Below are 23,572 nucleotides of genomic sequence, written 5' to 3'. Positions count from 1 at the left end.
CTGACTTTTTATTTAAATTTAGCTAATAAATAATCCTATTACACCACCATGTACTATGGTGCAAATGATTTTGTCCCAAAGAGAGTGGAGGTAAGTTGATTAGGAGCACTAGTGCTGTAACTTTTTCTAGAATCTTGTTAATTTGTTTGTGCCTGAGAGAGAGAAATAGTCTCTGCACAGGACTTAGAGCCAGGAACACCTTGAATTATTTTATTTTATTTTTTGTATTGTGGTAGCTTCCAATAATAAACCCTGAGGCCATTGTGTTAGACCACCAATACTCAGATCTCAATGGTTCATGACCCAAATTAGTGACTAACATTACCCAAAAAAGCCAGAGTGGCATGAAAAAAATCATTTGTATACTTTCACTATCAGTGTCTCTGTCTCTCTCTCTCTCTCTCTCTCTGGAAAATTATAGGTCCTTAGGTCCTTAACTCAATTAACTTTTTTAAAAATAAAAGGAAAATGTTAATTTAAATTATTCTATTTTTCAAAAATAGTGTTGTTTTGATGGTTAATTTTTATTTTGAATTGCTTAAAAATGGGGATTGTTAAAATTTGTCCATTTCATTTTTTTAAAATGTGAATTCAATCAATTGTATTTTTCTCTTCATTATTATAAACTCTTATCGTTTCCTATGTTTTAACAAAAAAGGGCTATAATCAGTTTGGTTTCCAATAACATTGTCTTCTAGTTTTCAAACATTTTAAGCATTGATGTGTCTGTTCCAAAACAGAGCACTACAAATTCCTCCATTTTATCTCTTTTCTGTAAGCTTTCTTGAGAAGCAGTTCTATTCCAGGTGCATCATATGTTTCTCACTCACCATGGTTCAGTTTCCTTCAACATTTACTTAGTTATGTCAATTTTGAGGACTATACTTGATTTGGTGATTCTGTCTATTTTCTATTTGGTTTTATGAGAAGCAATCCCGTTTTCTGGGCACAACTAAAACCTTATGTTGCTTTAAATTATGAGAAGAGGAAGCTGTATACTGAACTTGGTGGACCTAGCTCTTACTGTTTAAGAGTTCTTGATCAAACAGACAGACAAACTCTAAAATATATAGTATTTGTAAATACTCTCTATATAGTTCTCACGGCAAAATGACTGATCAAGTAGTATTTTTCAACTACAATTGGTTAACAACATAATAAAAACATGATTGGTTAATAATTAAAAATAAATCAATGGTGTTTTAATATCAGGTGCTGCCAAAAGCCACAGGAAACACATTCAAGAGCCACTTGCAGCTCCCGAGCAACATTTCTGAGTATCACTGTGCTAGCGCTGTAAAAACACACCTTGGCTTTGGCACTGATTCCCTTTGTTGTCTTGGGCAAATAACCTCTACCTCAGTTTTTTATATGTAAAGTAAAGTTGGAATAATATCTCCCTCCCATGAGAACTTTCTGATGTAGAAAGAGTACCCCATTTAAGAATGTATAAAACAGGGGTGGCCAGCCTGCGGCTTGCGAGCCACGTGCGGCTCGTCCCTCCCTCCCCCCACCAAAGTATGGCTCGCAAAGCTGCCCCTGCGCCCCTAGAAGTGGTCCCTGTGCTCACCGAGGTAGGGGAGCCGTCTGGTGTGGCAATTCAAAACGGGAGCCTGATGTGGCCAAAAAGCCTTGTCTTTTCTTTTCAAGGGGGTCCTTTTTTTTTTCCTCAACAAAAATTGCTAAAAAATAAAAATTCTGGTGCAGCTCTTCACATTTTTTCCACCACTGTTTTAGCTCTCTTTGTTTAATGGGTTGGCCACCCCTGGTATAAAACATTTCCATCACAGAACATGGTGGATTCTAAAGAAGTATTCTATCAGTTTGGGAACAAGATGGTCTAAAATAGAACTGAATGAGAACTTACATGGGAATTTAGATAATGAGCTTAACAGTCTGAATATCAGTGCTTTTGCATGTTTTTGTAATGTTACTCTTTTGTCTTTGTGGGTGGATAGAATTAAGGCCTCTACAGAGAAACACACCCCAGTCATAAAAGGCTTATCACATGGTGAACGGTAGTTGTTTGTTCAAGGCTTAAGAAAGACATTAAACAAGTAATAACACTTCTGTTTGTGGGAAAGAAAGTATTCGTATATTGTGTCAATGGTAGTTTAGAGTTTACACTTTTTCCTCTGGTTGTGGAAGCTTGCTTTTTTGATTGCCAACTACTGCATACTATTATTACCTCCAATCAGTTTACACTGGCAAGGATAGTCAATAGGTGGACCACAGGCTAAATCTGCACTATCAGATGCTTTTGAATGAACCATGAAATCAGTCTCTTTCTTGTTCTTGTTGTTTATTTTCTTCTCTGGAGTCTGGACATGAACTATACTTCGCTTTAGAAATTAGGACCTTGACAAAAATCCAAATGGACTACTCCTGCTGGAGAGGCTGTAATTACTGTACCAGAACAGCTGCACTGAGCACAGAATATACAGAGCATCTTCCAGAGGGGCAAAGTACGGGAAACTCCCAGAATTATCCCTGTGCTCTTTTCTTAGGAAAATCCCAAACATAGGTTACCTGTGATAGGACGATGAGAGACAATCCTTTTCTTCTTCTTTACTTAATGAGTGACAGCAAAGAGGCAAGGGGCATTAAAGATATATAGATCATATTAAGCTACTTTTGTTTCCAAATCTGAAGAAAGCTAGGGCATAATTAGTTTATATTATTTATTTGTAATTCTTATCTAAAACTTATTAACATTATTTGGAAATGCAAGTACAATATTCACGATTTTCCTTAGAAAAGTGACCTTTTTTTCGTACAAAAAACTGCTGTTTGCCAACTTCTCATTCACGATGTGTATGAGATAAAATAGATCGTTAGTTATAAGGCATATGAAATATCCAGTCTCAGTTGATATGAGGATATATAGTCCATGCTTCAAGCACAAAGATTTTTAATAGACCTAATTCTATTTTGGAAAATCATTCACCTGGGATTGAGACAGACACAAGAAGTGCCATAGTCTTTCTGACTCAGGAAAAAAATCGATATGATTCAGTTTCTAATTTCCAAGTATCATGGAGCTGAGTGATATCAATCCTTCTTTGCCTGCAGCTTCTGTGTCTTCTAATGTCCTGTACTGAGATTACACCAATCCTAAAAACAATACGTGTGAGAGTTTCAGAGAGTCTTATGACAATAGATTAATTTCCAAAGGAAACAAAGGAATGTGAAAATACCATTCAAGAGGGATCCACTGTCTTATGTAACAATTCTCCTTTCACAATCTGGTCCCTAAAGCCCTAGCCTAGCCACAGGCACCAGCATTTAAATATGAGAAGCACATTGAAGACACACACGGAACATAGTCAAGGTATGAGAGGCTTCAAAATGTCAACTTTTGCTAGAGATAAGTAATTAGGTTGGCCCTTCAAGACTTCACTGATCACTTGAGGAAAGAGCACTCCCTGAGCCAGTTCGGCGACCAGACAGCTGCAGCATATGTAAACCAGAAAAGGGAACTCAAAAAGTTGACCTGAGAGCTTATGGACGCTGTCCTGGACAAAACATTACTTTGTTTCAATCAGAGTACTCCACATAAAAGGAGCTAAAGCAGAGAGACAATGCTGTGCAGTCTCTGGACCAAGTAATATTGCAGCTGTTATTCAGGGACCTATCTTACTGCAGGTGGAGATGTTCGCATCCAGTAGAAATTTTAAGAAGGCTGTACTTCACTAGGGAAGCAGACAGTAGATCAATAGGAGCATGGACTGTGGCTTAGATGTGCCCAGATCTACCTTTTATACACTTTGTTTTCTCCGACTAATAGGAAGAGCAGTTTAAAAGCTCAAAACTGGAGTAGTATTGGGCATTCTAATAACAGATAAATCGGGACCAGGGTTTTCATACCTAGTAGAACTGCCAGAGATCTCTTTAATAGTCTTCTTAGTAAACAGAATCTTCAGAATTAGCAGTTGTATCCTAGATCAGGTTATTTGAGTCTTTACACCTTGTCTGTTGAGTAGCTGCAAGGGTTAACCAAGATCAACACTGCTTCAGTGTGTAAATGTAAATGATAAATACCCCACTTGCCCCCAGCAACCTTTCCAACCCTTGGGCCTCCATAAAATTACGGACAAAACCTCATACTGGTGTGAAGATGGGAGAATCAATATTGAGTGTTCTGTATGATTCATACAAAACAATCTAAACCAGCAGCTAAGACCTCCCATCACATCATCTATATCCAGGCATTACCAATGTCACAAATATGGGCTGATTGGTACTGAAGTTCCTTAGAGTTGTCCAGGTGAACAAGTACACCTATATTCTGTGCTCACAGTGCTGCATGTTCTCAGGACCCATCCGTTCGAACCATTGATATCTATTTCTACCGTATTTCCTTTCCGTATATATTTGCTTCCTGGTTGCAATCACATCTGCAGTGAAAGTCTCATAAATCTCCGTCTTTAAATGCACAAGCCTTACTGCATTTTTCACAAGGGCAAGGTCATTCTTTGAACTTCAGAGTCATTTGCAACTAAAGTTTCTGTTCAGGAGATTTTCAAAGACATAGAGGGCAGTTAAATACCAAATTCCCATTGTAACTGAATGTAAATTGACCAGCCAATAGTCTCCTTCCCTAAAAGGGCTTCTCTCAGCAGAGTGATAATCCTCCTGCTTATGGGGCATGGGTGAGCAAGACTCTTGTGATGGAGGTGAAGGCTCCTTCCAAACTATTTGTACTGAAGATCTAACCCTAGAATGCCAATGTAGCTTAAAACTTGGATTTCAAATATAACTTGTGAAACAGTTGCAATGAGTAAAATTAAGTAAATCTGTCTTTCTCTTTAAAATATGTATCTTGCTGTATGCCACGTTGGTACATTTTTAATTTTTGCTAAGTATAAAGAGAAAAAATGTGAATCTGACCATAACTGTTCAGCAGAAAACGTAATCTGGCCAATAGATCATGTTCATCTTGCTCCATTGGTGCCATCTGTAGAGACAGTATGATTAATTAGTGTCTGCTTTCATGACAAACATTTTCACCTGGTTCAGTGGTGCCAGAAATTGTGTCTTTTTATTGATTCAGCCAATGCTGTGGAGTTGACAGTACAGCCAAAACTTGATGAACTATCCTTCACATCTAGTAATTACTAGCCAAAGATGGCTGGAATATCTTTCCCAAATTGTATTTGTTTTTCAGTTACCTGGTATCTTATAAGATCTCTTAATAACATTTATATTAGATTTGGAGTTGGAGGCTGTAAATAGGAATAGATCTGTTTTGTTCAAATAAATAAGTGAGGCTAAACTTTAATGATCACTTTAAAAGAAATATATACAGAGAGAGTGCCTGCATGAACTGAAATGTAAGCTGTTTATTAGTTGTCTGTTTTTGTCATTTTAAGGCTTTTCTGTATTACAGTACTGTTGATTATTTCTATAATGGCTTCTCCATGCATCTCAGAATACGCAGTGAGTAAATGCCTTCTCCTGCCTGAAAGAAGTTGTGTATTTAAGTTGGCACAAACTCTTAGGTTAAATAAAGTTCATTTCAGACAGTTTTGTAATTTTTTATCCCTTGGAGACTAAAACTTTTATATTTTAAAAAGTACTTTGATCCTAAATATAGGCACCTGAGGGAATTTGATTCCCTCTGCATAGAGGCTCCTACAGTGGCCATATGCACAGAAATGACTTAAATTCTTGCCATGAAAACTTTTTTTATCTGCCTTATCTAAAATTATTATCCTTTCAGAGACTTCTCAGTCAGAAATGCATGTTAGATGCTAAGCTAAATACCAAAATAATTAAAGCCCTGTATTGATTCTGTGCCCTTTTCTGACTGAAAGTCTGTTTCATTGTACCCATTACTAATAAATAAATATTGTGCTGAGGCAATACAATTCCTAGTGTAAAATGATTCACAAGTTTAATGTACTTTGTAATTGCTTTGTGCTATTTTATGTGAGAATCAGCTTTTCAGACACTGTACGTGATTTGTCTACGATTTGCAATCCTTATGGGAATCCATTCTATGGCTGTACAGAGCTGGATTAACTCTCCTTAGGATCTGGGGCTATTAGATTTCATGTGGCCCCATGGGCTCTGGGGTGGAGCTAAAAAGGAGGGGTTCAGAGTGCCGGAGTTGAGGCAAGAGTTGGGGTTTGGGGTGCTTACTGGAGCGGTGCACCTTTGATAGCACAGGCCCTGGGGAGAGGAGGCGGCGCTGGCTCTGTGTGCTTCCCTACACTCGCCTTTGGGCACCACCTCCAACAGCTTCCATTGGCTATGATTCATGGTGGGGGTGGAGCACCCAGCTGAGGAAAGCGCAGGGTCAGAGCTTATCTTCATTTTTAGTTCCAGCCTAGTCGGGGGAGGTAGTGCACGGAGCCATGTTTCTCACTCTCCCCTCCCCCCAAACCCCTTTCTAGGCAGAGTTGGAATGCAGGGGCTTTAGTGGCTGCAGGTGGGGACCCTGCAACAAGATCTGCACTTTTGGCACTCCAGAGGTCTTTTTGCAGGGCCTTGGACTGCAGTCCCTCAAGCCCCTATGCCCTGGTGTAAACAGCAGCTCATGTAGCTGTACCCCAGCTAGTTGTGCTCAACTAGCTTGCTTAAAAACAGAGGACAAGATGCCATGGCATGGGCTGCACAAGTCCACCTGACCTCCCTGTATATATTGCTTGTGCAGCTAACACTGAGCCCATGTCCTTTCTCTTCTTTTTGGCATGCTAGTTAGAGTACAGCTAGCACCAGCACATCTCCCCAGGCTGTGAATCCAAACCCAAACACTTCAGCTGTGGGCAACTGAGCTCAAGTTACAGGCCCCCCTGCCTGAAGCCATTGGATTTCAGCTTTGTCTCTTCCCCAACTCCCCCTAACCCCCTTCTGGGATCATGTAATCTGTTCTTTTTTTGTGATGGTACTGCCTGGTATGCAGTACCAGCACCTCCAGACGCAGTACCAACACTTCCACTCAGAACTCAACAACTTTTCCCCTGGAATACTGGCACCTTTTTAATTTTTTTAACAAAAAACGCTCTGCATGTAATAATTTTGTCATCAGGAGATTGCAATGCAATGAAGTTTGAGAACCCCTGTAAGACAGCCATTATTACTGGATTTAAATAAGGAAGTAAAAGGTTTGAGCCCTCTGTATACTGTGCTTTACAGTCATCCAGACCCAAGAATGGCCTGTCGGGGACTGTCTGCATGACAAATACAACCATGTCAGGAGGCTCAGTTATAAAAGGACTGCTCCTTAACTGGCTACAAATCTGTAGTACAGACCATTTGAATGTGCTCTATAAAGACTTGGTCATGTCCCAGACTTTTAGCCTGCTTATGGCAGAAGGTTAAGATCTTAGCTTCACTTCAAATGAAAACTAGATCCATTGTAATGATTCCTTTTGTAGTAGAAAAAGTCTTTTGTTATTATCTGTCAGCATAATATTAAAACATTTAAATCAAAGGAAGAAAATCGTAAGTTTTTGCAATGGTATCATAAACATTCTGGAAGCTATAAATCTAAGCAACATAAAAGGATAACCTTGTAAAAGCAAGTTTTGTTTTTGTGGTTAAGGTTGATGTTTTCTGAAGGAAGTTTTATTTTGATTCCTTAATCATTTGCCAGCTGGTGTACTTTTTGTAGGTGTACTTTTTGCACCAGCTCTTAGTTTCCTAACTCTGGTAGCAAGAAGTAAAATGAAACAAAAAATCCAGGTAAAGAAGAATTTCTTTTGTATAAAATCAGGGAGAATTCAGAGGTATGACAAAGCAGTTTATAAACGGACGGACTTAATGGCAGGGGTGGGGGTTGGGGGCCCGCACACAAGTGAGAAGCAAAAAATCCCTCATTGGTGTGCCCCCCCCCGACTGAGAAGGGGAAAACACTTCCCACGTTCCCCTCCCACACTAGGACCTATGGAGGCCCAGCCTAGTTAAGTTCATGTGCTCCCGTTCCGCGATGAGGCAGCGCGGGGGCTGGAGTGCCACCACAGACTCCCCAATGCTGGAGGGACCTTGAGTCTCAGGGGGCCAGATCCAGGCAAGCTGGTGGACGCATCTGGCCCCTGAGGCCTGAGGTTCCCCATGGCTGCTTCATGGACTACTCATTGCTTCCTGTGCAAACTAAATATAAACAAGATTTGATTAGCAGCATTTGGAACTATCATTTATGCAGTGTCCATGAAGCAGATTAAAGCTTTAGAACATTTCATTGTGTGAACAGTGGACAGTGATTGCTTATGAGCAATTTGCTAATAGCCATCTTACTTTATATGTATATATAAAAAGGCAATTTACTTCCTGAACTTTGGTACTTAAAGAATCTGTAATAGGGATGTAATCAACTAGTCCCTCTCTCTAAGGAGAGAGTCATATACCCCAGAAAGAAGGAGGTTGCCGCAATCTAAGAGTATGACCAAGGTGTGAGTAGCTACCTATAAATTAAACAGCAAGTTAAAATTTTGCTTCTCCCATTCTCATTTGAAATACTTATATTCAGAAGCTAAGATAGTTAATGCACCCATATCACAGGAAGTGTTGTATGTGAGCAACTCCAGGATCATTTTGTCAGAGTGGAATTGTAAGGGGCTGAAATGAAAGTCATATTGGCCATGTCTATCTTACACCTCTCTGTCGGCAGATGGATGTAAATTAGACGCATCGGAAGTGCAAATCGCCCAGTTGTCGGAAAAACCGCATCTAAACCGCAGGTTCAGTTTCAAAATGGCACTTGTTCAAAACCACACCAGAATGCGATTATGCAAATGAAACATGGGATATTTAAATCCCCGCTTCATTTGCACTTCCGATGCGTCTGATTTACAATCCTCTGCCGACAGAGGGGTGTAGTTTAGATGTAGCCACTATGTTAAATTTTATTCAGTAGTGATGGGAGATTTCTCATTATCAAGGACCTTCACACGATGTTCAGAAGAGGTTCAGAAGCTTTTGTCACCTTTCTTCTTTTGTGTATATGTGGAGCTAATTAGACGATGATATTGTATGATCTGTATTATTGATTCATTTTATTGTTGTGTCTCCAGTTTGTGGCACATGGCATCTGTGATGAAGTGGGGATTGTATTCACTCTATTCGCTTTGTTGTGTTGTATGTGATTCCTACTATCCTGGGCTGCTGTGTTGTAAATGTGTGTATTTGTGTGTGCACTGCCTCAGTTTCCCTGGGCACTGCACTGGTGCCTAGCTGGGGATGGGAGCTTTGGGTGTGACTCTCACTGAGGGGAGACTGCCCCAGGCTGCCCAGCCCTGCCCAGCACGTATACAATGGCTCAGACTCTCTTGTAACCTGAGCCTAGGTGGGAGATGCAATCGGGTAACACCTTTTGCCCCAGGAAGCTGGACAAAGAAGGAGGCGGGGTTGCCTGCAGGGCTCAGGCGGTTGCTGAATGTGTGAGTTAGTCTTTGCTGGCTTTGGATGCAGGGAGTCTAACTGGATTGGGGGGGGAGGGGGCGGGCGGAGACAGGAAGGAGGCCTAGAGCCATGCCCTTCTGTCCCCAAGATGGATTGTACTGATAGCTCCTGGTTCCTCTGTTAACAAGTCTGTTCTACACTGTATCCCTTTGAACCAATAAACTTTCTGTTCTACCTGCTGGCTGAGAGTCACACCTGGCTGTGGATGGGGGTGTAGGGCCCGGTCACTCCCTCACACTCCGTGAGAGCATCACTCAGCTATTTGGATGTGACAGCTGGTTTAGCTTCAAATAGGCAAAATGAGAACAGGCTGTGGATGCCTAATTCATTTGGAGTTTTGCCCTGCCAAACTAGTAGGTGCCCTTTTGAGTAGTGAGCTGAATATGAAGTCCAGGTTTCAACATTCATTACCATGAGTGCGTTACTGTTTTTTTTTTTTAATTTCCAGAATTTAACATTATGTTGCATAGTCTAACGTGCAAGAAGCCTTCAGTATTCTTAATGGTGTGCCAACAACGTAGCTAATGCAGTCTTCTGTGCTGTAATCATTTTCTTCAGTTTTAAATAGTACTTATTTTCAGTGATTAAGCTTTTGAAGATTTTCCATATAAGCATAGTTTATAACATCTCTGAAACTGGATTAAAGAGTAGATCCAGCTGACGCTGGCAGCTTCTTGCCAGTTGAGTTTCATTTTAGCATAAAGAGATATGACAACACACATCTGCTTTTGGTGCATCAGAAATCAACAGAAGTTGGATTTGAGGACCATGATAGGAGTTATTGCAGCTACTGTGAAGCCAAATGAAAAATTATAGATTAACTTTCTGGCCAAATAAATAATCAGAATTGGTGATTAATTGAGTACTGTGCAGACAAACAAGATGTATAGTCAGGTTGCTTAATGCAGTAGTGAAAATTGATCAGGTACAATGGGTATAAGAATCAGTGTATATAAAGAAAGAGTACACAGGAAGCTTGGGTTTAGTTTTCATTCTGTTATTCCCCAAACTGGGGAAAGGTTGTAGAAGCAGGCCACTTAGGTCCTTGATGGCAGTGTAATAGGAAAGTGCCACTTTTTCGTAGGCAGTGATTCCACTGACAAATGGGGTGATGTCTCAAGTGATGTGAAATTTCACCCCTCCTTCATATGTTCAGAAAGATCTGTCTCCATTACCACTGTATTTTGAGGAAAGCTGGTATAAAACTGTGGAAAGGTAAGACAAGCCTAAGAGTTTTTTAAAGGATCATTGTTTAAAGGATCTTTGTTTCTTCTCCTATTCCCCACCCTCACTACTTAAATCCTCATGTATCATTAAAGAAAATAAATAGATAAATAAATAGGCCCTTGCAGTCCCTGTTTTATCCACAGTCATGTCGAAGGGAAAATGCCATTACACAAGTGAATTTGTTTTGTTAAATTATGCTACATGCATACTGGTGTTCTGCTTTACCTTTCCTGTGAGTCCAAATGAAATTGATGATGTGCTCTGTTGAAAGAACTGTTTGATCTGGACTTGGTGTCTCTTTCATAAGTAAGCGTTCACAAGCAAACTGACATGTATTTGGCAGCTTTATACTGAGTTTTTTCCAAGAAAAATTATGTGGTAGGCAAAAGACATCAGTTCACCAAGTGCTAAATAATAAATAGCTTGACTATTTAGTGAATTTTAAACTGTGTTGTCAACTTGTGATCCAGACCAGTAATTTTCAAGGTACATGTTGGTCATGGAAAGACAGGCACTTGGTTGCGTTGCTATAGGGTGGTAAGGATACCAGCTGGGGTGTTAAGTAGGGATGTAAGCGAGTAGTTGACTAACCAATACACCTAGGCCACAAGTTGACCACTCGCATTCCCCCCTCCCCCACTTGCTGCTTCTGCATCAGTGGGAGCAAGGAGCGGGGGAAGCAGGAGCTTGGGGAAGCTGGCTTAAAAGCTGGTTTCCTCCAGCACCGTCTCCATGGTGTTGCCTTCCTCCCTTCTCCTCCCCCCCGTGCTGCTGCCTCTATCAGAGGCAGCAGTGCAGGGGTGGGGTAATGGGAAGCTGCCACGAAGCAGCCTCTGCCTGCAGTGGGCCCAGGCTTACTGCGCCCAGGAGTTGCTTTGTGCAGCAGCCCCATCCGTGGGGGAATCACAGACAGGGCTGCTGCCACGAAGCAGCCCCTGTCTGTGGCAGCCTGGCCATGTACACAGGCTGCTCCAGCAGCAACCCCTATCGGGGTTGCGGGGGGGGGGGGTCCTAGCACCCGACTCTTACTACATTTAAACTGCAGAGCCACTGGGGGGTAGCTCCCGGACCCGGCATGAGTCAGGACTGAGGCTTTTCCTCCCTTATCGACTAATCATGTAGCTGATTACTCACTTCCTAACATCTCTAGTGCCAGCTTCCTGCCTGTGCTGGTAGTGGCCAGTAGCAGGTCCAGCCCTATATGGAGGAGAGTAGCCAACTCTCCCAAGATAAAAAAGCAAAACAAGCAAGAAAATGAATCCAGTCCCATTTCAAAACAAGCACCAAATGAGCTCCATCCATTTTTGCTCAGCAATGCCTAGAGACGAACTAGGAACTGGCCAATGGGAGTGCGGAGCCAGAGCTTGGGGTTGGAACAGCTTCCAGGGGTTGGAACAGTTTCCAGTGGTCCATTGTGCCAGGACAGGCAGGAAGCCTGCCTTACCATCCCACTTCATCATTGACCGAGAGCTGCCAGAGGTAAGCCTGTGCCCCAACAATCTCCTGTCCCAGCCTGAGCCCCTCCAAACCTGGAAACCCGTCCTGCCCCCCAAAAATCTCATTCCCAGCTTCATCCCATAGCCTGCACCCCCAGAAAGAGCTTGCACCCCTTGTACTCATGCCATAGTCCAGAGTCCCTCACCACATACTGAAACCCTCTGACCCATTCCCCCCAGCCTTCACCCCAAATTGCTCATCTCTGGCCCCACCTGAGAGCCTACACCCCTAGATGTAAAGCCTTCACTCCGCACACCTTCCCTCTCCCCAAACCCCTCATCTCCCCCAGCCCCACCCTGGAGCCTGCATTCTAGTAAAATAGATATACAGGCAGTCCCCGGGTTACATACAAGATAGGGACTGTAGGTTTGTTCTTAAGTTGAATTTGTATGTAAGTCGGAACTGGTACATATTGTAGGGGAAACTCTAGCCAAACATTTCTCCAGAGCTCAGTTTTATTCTCCCACACCTCACTTCCCTCAGTCCTTTATTCTCAAGCTGAGGTGTCTGCTGAGAAAAGCCGCTCCGCGTCTCCCTGGTCTGCTGGGGGGGGGCTCTAGCTTCGCATCTCCCTGGTCTGCTGGGGGGAAGCAGCTAGTGCGGGGTTGCTTCACCCCGTTTGTAAGTAGGGATCCGATGTAAGTCGGATCCATGTAACCCGGGGACTGCCTGTAATTATGCTGGGTTACAGGAATCAACAATTTTACTTCAACTGGATTGTGAGAAAACTAGTTTGAAAACCACTGATCTAAACAGTTTCACAAACCAAGTTAAAGAACTTCAGCATCTGCACCTGCTTTAGCACCTTCACCAGTTTGATATTGTATAAGCCATTATTACTATTTTTCATAGTCTTTTTCCATCCTGTTTTGCTGTGTGTCTGTCTCAAAGTGGAGGAAACTTACTATTTCCTCTCTACAGTTAAATGTAATACATATAAAGTGATGCCAAATACACAAAATAAACCAATAGACTTAGAGGAAAAAACAGTTTTCCCTATTATCTTTTGGTTGCAGTAATTTTAGGCGTTGTATAAATATATAGTAGGTTAAAATATACTGAAGTGTAATGTCGAAGTTGCTGGTGTCCTTTTAAGCAAGCATTATTCAAAGTTCTCATTTTTAGTCTTTCATAGGTGAAAAGGGGAGAGTCTCAAGTGTTCGTGAGTTGGAATGAGTCAGATTTTAATTGTTCCATGTCCGCCTAAACAGGCCTCCCAACTATTGCTTGGATACAGACAATATAGAAAGCTTTGTGGAAAATTTCATATACATATAAAAAAGCCTTAATGAGAATGAAGTCTATTGGCTAATAAAAGTGTTTTATTTTTGAATCGAAGATGAAATATACAGGTTTATTTGTTTTTAAAGAGATGCTACCAGCTATTTTTGACCACACATTTAGGTTTCATTTAAAATTTAAAGCCCTACAGAAAGGAAAAGATTCTTCATTTAAGAAAACAAAAGTTGTCTAAACATTCTGCAGCAGTTTATTACAAAATGATCTTGATAATAGGGTCCCAGCCAAGAAAGTGAAATTGACTAGAAACAGAAAATGAAAGAGACTAATCTCATTTCATTATCTAAGCATAATGAAGTGCAGAGGGTAAACAAACTGTACAGATGAACAAAACAATATACTTTTATTTTTCACCATCTAAGATATACTATATATCTGAGAATTTGTCTGACGGTTCAAGAACTCCTCCTAAATGGTAAGAGCTAGTCCTCTCTCCCAGGGCAGCATGCATAGTGAACCTCTCATCCCTAACCCCACTCCAGAATAATGATTCAGATGAAGCATGTACATTTTCATTTTATTTTTCCAAAAAACAAAATTTAATTGAGTTAGGCTTAATGTCAGTACGTGTATATTTCACCACAAACACATACAAATCCACACCAAAAAATTCACCACAAACACATACAAATCCACACCAAAAAATCCATCACTTTATATATACACACACACACACACACACACACACACACACACACACACACACACACACACACGGAAAAATGCTGCTTAAGAACTTACCTGTGTTGATTTAAAGATATTTACTTTGTATGTTTTGACATGAGGTGTTGATTATTTGGATTTTAAGGATTATACAGCTTTCACTTTTTGATCTCTGAGTCTACTGTCATGAAATAATTGTCTGATGTCCCCTCCTCCCGCCCATTAAAATTAAATCAAAGAATATTGGGAAAATGTTTAACAGACCTGTCAAATTATTTTGAAAAATTAAATTTGCATCATGTCAAGATATTTTTATTACATGTTAACTCGAACTAGAAAGGGTCTTTAAAAGTACTATAGAGTTTAGAATACATGGCATTAAACGATATAAAAAAACCCTTATAGAAGATTTGAAAGAGTTAATATTTTCTTCTTTTGAAAGTTTATCTGTTAAGAGTATTAGTTGTTTAATAAAGCATAGCTGCCCTCTAGATGAACCCGCCAGTGACTCTGCAGTTGGGGTCATTCCAAGTTCATGCTGTGGACTTTTGACTGCCTTCTGTGTATGTGAAAACAGCTGGCAGTTCCTGCAGGGATCACTCATTCAGCCCTGTAACACAAAACTATTGCCAATGGGCACCTGCTGGTGCTGCTTCACAGGAGGTCCTTGGGGGAAGCTACCCAACTCATCAGGCATCTGTGGAGATAAAAACAGTGGGGGCTCCCCTGGGATACCCAGCTAATCAGGCATCCATACAGACAACTCATCAGGGGGCTTCACAGATTACCCAGCCAACATGCCGTTGTCAGGATGTATTTCGAAGCTTAGTTAACGATGGGATGTGAGCTAATTAAAGGTCCTTTACCTTGATTATATGACATAATCACCAGAATCTCCAAAAAGGTATTATGTTTGTTCAGTGTTAAATGAAACTGGTTTCTTTTTTGTTCTTCTATTGATAAATAACTAAGGGGAGAAAGGAGTCAGAATCTATGTGCATTCTGTATGTTGACACCTCCCTGATTTCAGCATTTGTAGACTTTCAGTATAGTGCTACCTAATTTAAGCAAAGTAATGAATATTGGAAAACATAATCCCAACTATACCGACAAAATGATGGGGACTAAATTAGCTATTACGACTCGAGAGAGATCTTGGAGTCATTGTGGATAGTTCTCTGAAAACATCCACTCAGTGTGTGGCAGCAGCCAAAAAAGCAAGTAGAATGTTAAGAATCATTTAAAAAGGAAAGAGAATAAGACAGAGAATATCTTATTTCGTCTATATAAATCCATGGTATGCTCGCATCTTGAATACTGTGTACAGATGTGATCGCTTCGTCTCAAAAATTGACAACTTAGCGTTGGAAAAAGTTCAGGAAAGGGCAACAAAAATGATGAGGAGTTTGGAATGGTGCCATATGAAGAGAGATTCAAAAGACTGGAGCTTTTCAGCTTAGGAAAGAGGAGAGTAAAGGGGGATATGATAGAGGTCTGTAATATCATAACAGGTGTGGAGAAAGCAAATAAGGAAAAGTTATTTATTTGTTCCCATAACAAAGAACTAGGAGTCACCAAATGAAATTAATAGGCAGCAGGTTTAAAACAAACAAACGGAAGGGTGTGTTCATGCAACACACAGTCAGCCTTTGGAACTCCTTGCCAGAGAATGTTATGAAGGCCAGGACTTTAACAGGATTCAGTAAAGAGCTAGCTAAATTAATTGAGGACCGGTCCATCAACGGCTATTAGCCAGGATGGGTAGGAATGTCGTCCCTGGCCTCTGTTTGTGAGATGCTGGGAATGGGTGACAGGTGGGAACACTGGATGATTACCTGTTCTGTTAATTCCTTCTGGGGGAACCTATCATTGGCTACTGTCAGCAGACAGGGTTCTGGGCTACATAGACCTTTGGTCTGACCACTATGGCCCATAGTTTCTCTCATATTTTTTCTTCTAGGCCTATAGTTTTTTTAAATGAGTTTGGTATGTTTTATGCTTTCTAAGAGAGAATATATATTAACTGAATTTTTAAAATTCTTTTACATTTGAACTCCCAAAACAGCTATATACGTTTTTGGGGCGTTTTTAATGACAAGTAATATGGTCTTGCCATTTCAAATACTTTGAGAAACAAGAGTAAGGCTTTTAATTTGAAGAAGTAGCTGCTGACGCTTCTGTACAGTAAATTTTCAAAGAGCACAGGTATTTTTATTCATATTTCAGGCTCAAATTAACATATAGTTGACTGTGTGGAAAAATGGGGAAAATATGAGTGGGGGAAATGGCTTCTTGTCTTTCTGCTAAATGTTTTTAAAATGGTTTTAGTATGTAGTATTTATACGTTCCATATAATAACAATGCACGTTTTTAAAAAGCTAGGTAAATATGCATTTACACAGTAAAAAGCAATGTCTGTTGTGTGAGAGATTTCCAATATGTTTCTATTAGAGGTTTTCTATGCTCTAATCAGAGGTCCAAGCAAGGCAGCGCGCTGCTGCAGTAAGAAGGAGCTGGCCAGCGCTGGCACACAGCTCTGCAAGAGGAGGCATGGCGTGCTCCCAGCCCGGCTCCTCTATCCTGACACTGGCTGCGGTCGGCAGCCAGCCAGGTTAAAGAGGCCAGCTGGGGAGCATGTTGTAGAAGGCATGCCTCCAGTCCCCATCCTGACTCCTGCACCCCCTCACATACCCACCCTCTGCTATGAGACCCCCCTCCCCCACACTCCACCCCACACTTACATTTCTTACAGGTTCTGTTGTATAGCAATGCCCCAACATCCTATCCTGAGGGCCTCTCCTCCCAACCAGGGGTTTTACAGTAAGATAGTACCCATAAGAAATGTAGTAATTTTCACCCCCCAAGATACAGAAATTTGTTAAATTCTAATCTGTGACATCACAGTAAAGCAAGGAAATCTATAGTATAGGATGATACCAAGCTGGGAGGGGTTGCGACTGCTTTGGAGGATAGGGTCATAATTCAAAATGATCTGGACAAATTGGAGAAATGGTCTAAGGTAAACGGGATGAAGTTTAATAAAGACAAATGCAAAGTGCTCCACTTAAGAGGGAACAATCAGTTTCACACATACAGAATGGGAAACGACTGTCTAGGAAGGAGTCCGGCAGAAAGGGATCTAGGGGTTATAGTGGACCACAAGATGAATATGAGTCAGCAGTGTGATGCTGTTGCAAAAAAAGCAAATATGATTCTGGGATGCATTACCAGGTGTGTGGTGAGCAAGACACGAGAAGTCATTCTTCCGCTCTACGCTGATTAGGCCTCAGTTGGAGTATTGTGTCCAGTTCTGGGCACCGCATTTCAAGAAAGATGTGGAAAAATTGGACAGGGTCCAGAGAAGAGCAACAAGAATGATTAAAGGTCTAGAGAACATGACCTATGAAGGAAGGCTGAAAGAATTGGGTTTGTTTAGTTTAGAAAAGAGAAGATTGAGGGGGGACATGATAGCAGTTTTCAGGTATCTAAAAGGGTGTCATAAGGAGGAGGGAGAAAACTTGTTCATCTTGGTCTCTGAGGATAGAACAAAAAGCAATGGGCTTAAACTGCAGCAAGGGAGGTTTAGGTTGGACATTAGGAAAAAGTTCCTAACTGTCAGGGTAGTCAAACACTGGAATAAATTGCCCAGGGAGGTTGTGGAATCCCCATCTCTGGAGATATTTAAGAGTAGGTTAGATAAATGTCTATCAGGGATGGTCTAGAAGACAGTATTTGGTCCTGCTATGAGGGCAAGGGACTGGACTTGATGACCTATTGAGGTCCCTTCCAGTCCTAGTATTCTGTGATTCTATGATTGACTACACATTTCTTAATTTACTCATTGTGCCTAGATGTCTTATAACTCTGTCATCTTCCTTGTTGTATGTGCTTATTAGTAGCTTAGTACAACAGCATAAGTTCAGCATAGATTTCCAGTGTTAAACCTGAGTTCCCTTTCTTTTTGCTAACACTGACTCTGGTGCATGTCATTTGTTCTTAGCTACAGCAGCAAGTTCATTAAACAAGATTTTGCAGTGTGTTTAAGGAATAGCCATATATGGTAAAATGAATAAATGATGCTTTCAGTGTAAGAAATTAAACTAGTTATAACACCTTTTTGTAACCAACTAAATGACAATTTTTCTTTCGTAGTAAATACTAAATTGATTAGTGAAAGCCCTCAATGTACTGATTGTAGAAATAGCTTGATTAAAAACAGGGCAAATAATTTCAGGAGAATGACGTCTGTTAACTGAAACCTGTTACATTATCCGTTACATTAATCATTATTAGAGACTTTGTCTGAACAATATCATTACAGCATATATTTTCGATGGGAAACTTGTAAAAAAACTCATTCCAAGTGTTATTAATATGACTCTTAGTAAAGTATACGTTATAAAAACAAATCTTATTGACATGTTTCTTATAAACAATAATTCCTACTACCGGTTGACCCTCTCCTAGTCCAGCTCTCTCTGGTTCAGTATTATCTGTGTTCCAACATGATTTTACTTAGCTAAATGTCCATTTATTATGGGTGTGGTCAATTTTCTGCAGTCCCATAAAGTTTGTTTACAGCCACCAGTCCTGGCTCTCAGTGTTCTGTGCTGTTACGTAGCTCTAATTGATCCCTAAATGTCTTCTAAGAGCCCAATAAGCAGTGGAAGTGTTGGTAATGCTGCTAAACAATATTAATCTCCCATGGTTTGACAAATTCTCCAGTTCGGCACCAGTTAGGTTCCAAGGGTGCCAGATGACAGAGGGTTCTACCTGTACTTTTTGGATGATCAAGCATAACTTATCCCGATATTGTACTGTGCAAGCTAAAATAACTTTTTAAAAAACATCTATATACATCTGGTACATTTGAACCTTTGGCTCATTTAAACTGAGGTACTAGATCCTTTCAAGCCCAAGCTATGGGTGGATGTGAAATTTATCAAAAACACTTGGATTACATCTTCACTATGCAGAAGATGGATGCTACCGAGGTCAGTCTTCCGTCCGGGGTTTGATTTAATGGGTCTAGTGAAGACCCACTAAATCAAATTCAGCGGGCACCCCTGTCAGCACCAGTACTCCTGCTTCTGACAAGGAGTAAGGGAAGCCAATGGGAAAGTTTGCTCCCATTGGCCTCCCTTTGGATTAATGGCACAGAAACTCAATTTAAGATAAGTTGACTCCAGCTACATAATTAATGTAGATGGAATTGCATATCCTAATTCAACCTTCCTCTGTGGTATAGACCAGGCCTTCGAAAGGAAGGAAGGCTTGGCGACAAAAGTGCTGTTGCCATGCAAGAGTTGGCAAAAGTGACTTTACTGCCTCCCATTGTCAACATTTCATGTCCATGTTGCTAGCTCGTTTGTTTGAGACAGAGAGCAGTAAGCATCCCATAGAGCAATATGATGGGGAGGCAGAGATGATCCCTGCACTTCTTGGGATTCTCTGAGTTCTCTCACAGCACATTCAGCTGCTGCAAGGAGCATCCTGAATAGCTCTGTGAGCTTCCTGTGCTGAGGAATGTCAAAGCAGCAGAGCAGTCTCTCCAGCCTTCCCCCGGCAGCAGCAGCCATCTGCCTGCTGCTGTGTTTCTAGCAGGGCAGGGCTGGAGTATTCCAATGATTTGCTCTTTTTGTTTGTTCCCATAGCAGAGCAGTTCACTCAGTTGTTAGATACTTCCTGGAGCTTTGAAAGGGATTGGGGAGGAAGGGGAAATCTTAACACTAGCCTCTCCAGAGGAAGCTGGTACCTACCTGTTAATGGGTTTTCTATGTCTCAGTTTGCTGCTCGTGGATGCCTTGCTTCCTGTAATGAGTAGCTCTTCCTCTGCACCTAATTACTAAGCACTCTGACACACCATGATCAGGATTTTCCTATTTCAAAATCCAAAAGTGTGAGGGAGTCAGAGATAACACGAGAGGTTTAGTTTACACTTGATTTTTCCTGTTTTCTTGGTACTTCATTTATTCTTGTCTGTGTCATTGAATTTGCATGCTTGAAACTTTCTTCCCTTCTAGTCCTTAAGACCCCACTGTTTAAATTTGAAACCAAATTCTGAACGTCACAAACGCGATGTTAAGAACTTGAGAAGATAAAGTTGCAAGAGCAGCATTTCAGAGCATTCTGTACAATATTGGGGAGCCTATATGTCATCTTGGTTGCAGGATTACTGTATCCTCACCAAGATGAAACATCATGTTTATAATAATAGCACCTCGCTTAAACATGGTTGTTTCTAGCATAGTATCCCCAGTCAGTATGGATAGGGGTAACTTTAAAAAACATAAAATCTGAATAGAGTGTGTCTGTGAAGCTAGTCAGTATAAGATACTGGCTTGTATTCTTTGAGAGAAATCCCTGCTCAGACTGGCTTCTACCAAAGCAGTGTACAGAGCCTACATTAGTGAAAAATAAGATTCCAGATCTCATTGGGTTTTAAGTTTATGCCACAGTGTTTATTGTCAAACATGATGAGAGAATCAGATGTCTTTCAAGGGTGCATTACAAAACAACATTGAACATTGAGTAATACTGAGATTTCCATATGAAACAGTCTCACCAACTGGGATATGTGTATGTTTTCAAGGTTGGGGAGCATTCACACAGAATAAGTTATAACTGACTTTTATTTAATTCCCCCATCCACTTTTTTGTGTCTTGGTTTGCTAATGGTACCCTGAGTGCATTATTCTGTAACATTTCGTGCCGAATATAAATTACAATGAATCTTAGGTATGTGATGTCTGTCTCTGACCTCTTCGTGAATCAGGAAGTGCCAAAAGGATTTACAGAGGATAAAAAGACATTTTAAAAGTGTACTTTAAAGTGATTTCTGTGCAGAATGCCTCACGCAGTGTGATTGGTGGGAACATTCCGTACAGATATTTCAGATTAACTCCTTTTCCATTTTCTTTGCAGTTCCTTCCGAGTCAGGTAAGCTTTATGACTTGGCATGAGCTTTAATTTACAAAGAGACTGCGTATGGTTTTTCACTTTTACATGACTGGAGTTGCTCTAGATGCAGGTTTCTGTGGGATAACTTAGTTTAGTCTATTTGATAGAGTTTCTGTCTACGAACTGCTCCTAAATGGTAAGAGCTAAGACTGCTAAATTTGGTATACAGCTTCCTCTTGTATCTTAAAGCAAGAGGGCCTCTCCACCTGGGAGGTGGTGCACACTAGTGATCTGTGGCCGCCTCCCAGGTGGGGAGCCCGCAGTTGGTGCACAGCCACAAGGTTGCAGGACCAGCTGACAGGTGGGAAGGCGAAGAAAGCTCTCACTCACTCTCACTCACACACACACACACACACACACACACACACACACACACACACACACACACACACACACACACACACCCCCCCCCAGGTTAGGCTCAGCAGGGCGGGCCCTCGGGTGCGGGAGTGGCTGCGGGAGCGGCTGCTCCCCCCTTTCCCACAGCAGGTCGCGCTGCGCCACACCCAGTAACGGTGAGAGGAGGCGATGTGGGACTGAGGACCCTCCATATGCAGGAGGGAGATGGATTCCTAGGGCCCTTAGGAGCTTTCCACCCACTCTGGCCTGGGGGTGGGGCCAAGCTGAGGTTACCATGGACTGAATCCCTGCAGGACCCCATTCCTTGTAGTGCTGGACAACCTGGGGTCACCTACTTGCTCATGCCCACCTTGCTGTGCCATGCCCAGCCTCCCTGCCACTCCATTTCCCTGAACCCCCTGAGCCACCTTGACCCTAGCTCTGTTTGCAGAAGTACCCTTTCCCCCATCTTCCTGAACCCCTCAGCCACTCTGTCCTCAGGCACTCCCTGCCCCCATCTTAATGCCCCTGGCCAGACACCCTACACCCACCCTGTTCTTGCACCTTCCTTACTGGCCAGGCACCCTCCCCCCGACCAGATGCCTACTTCCCCCCTGCTCCTGCATCCACGGTTGCTCCTTGCATCCTGCCTTGCTCCTGCTCACTCACCCTGGCCAGACACCTCACTCCCAGCCTGCTTCTGCACCCTAGCTCTCACCCACCCAGACCTTGCACCCTCACCCCCTTCTGTACCCCACCTCCTTCCCAGAGCCTGCACCCCATCCCTATCCCACTCACTGGCAGCCCTGTCCTGCATAGTAACCCCCTCATTTTTGTCCCCACCCCAGAGCCTAAGGGGGTGCATAAAATCCACTAACTCTGAAACCCCAGAAAAGTAAATCTGACCTATGAGAAGCCCTGAATCTCTATCCTCCCTGTCCCTTCTCCTCACCCTGTGGGGGCTGGAGTGCCAGAGGAGTGAGGTTTCTCAGTGGAGGGCCACATCAGTGAGGGCTGGGGGGTTTTGCAGGAGTTTTTTTGCTTCTCACTTGTGTGGTCTCCAACTGATTTTTCTGTGTCAGTGGCCCCCGACACAAAAAAGTTCCCCACACCTGCCACAAATAAGAAAACATTGAAATCTTTTGTGTTGGACACAAATTAATATTTTATTTTATTTAAAATGAGGTTTGATCAACTAGCACGAGAAAGTTAAAGTACTTAATTTGTTTAATAATTTAAATTAAGCCTGTCTCCCTAGCTGCAGCACTAGCAAAATGGCTTGGTCACAATTAACGGTGAGTTTCTATTAGCAGCCTGTGGTCTGTGGAAAGGTTTACATTGAGCCCGGTAGTTCATGGGCCAAGAAATTTGAGAACCACTGATTCAGAAGTAAAATTAATGAATGCAGGTGAGAATTGGGAGGAAGAATATGCAGGAGTTTGCAGGGGAGAGTTTGCAAAACTTCCAAAATTAATTGAGTCTGTCTTTGTCTGGTCCTGGGGAACAAGGTAAAGGATCAGTTGTTACATTTAGGGATGTGAAAGTGTAAAAATGTATTTGGTTACACACAGCCACTTCCCTTCCCCTCCCCTCGTGCTTCTGCCTGTTTTGTATTCAGGGGTGGCCCTAGACTAGCTGCCAGCAACTGGCTCCCTAGGCAAACCATGTAATCGGCACTCCCGCCTCCAAACCCCTCAGTGATATTACGCCACCATTTGGCGCCCCATTTAACTTGGCGTCCTAGGTGACCACCTAGTTTGCTTATATGGACGGGCTGCCCCTGATTGTATCAGAGGCAGAAGGAGGGGATAGGCGGGAGCCAGTATGCATGGCTCCTTGATGCATACCAGCTCTCACAGAGCTGCCTTGCCGCCAGCCTCCCCCTTCCCCCCATACAGAGGCAGCAGCATGGAGGGGAGGCGGGAACCAACTCTTAACCAAGCTCCCCGTGAGCACCGGCTCCCGGGGTTACTACCTGCCTGCTCGAGCTTCTGTCTCTGATACAGAGGTAGCAGTGTGGGGGAAGGAAGCAGCTGGCAAGCTGGCTCCCTGCACACACCAGTTCAGTGGTTACGCTTTTACCTAAATAAACATATTTTAACATCCCTAGTTGTATTCTCAGATATGCTTGAACTTTTTTTTTCAGTCATTTTAATGATTCCCTGGATCTGGTTTTGTTCAA

General features: G+C 42.1%; 1 protein-coding gene across 8 annotated transcripts in view; it reads left to right on the top strand.

Annotated features, from left to right (window-relative positions):
- VPS13D (vacuolar protein sorting 13 homolog D) overlaps window positions 1-23,572 on the top strand; it is a 224,840-nt gene that overhangs the window by 143,539 nt on the left and 57,729 nt on the right. The gene's annotated exons all lie outside the window — the stretch shown is intronic.

Source organism: Pelodiscus sinensis, chromosome 24 (genome assembly GCF_052426305.1).
Source record: "Pelodiscus sinensis isolate ZL-2025 chromosome 24, ASM5242630v1, whole genome shotgun sequence".
NCBI lineage: Eukaryota > Metazoa > Chordata > Testudines > Trionychidae > Pelodiscus > Pelodiscus sinensis.
This window is presented reverse-complemented; position numbering and strand designations above follow the sequence as displayed.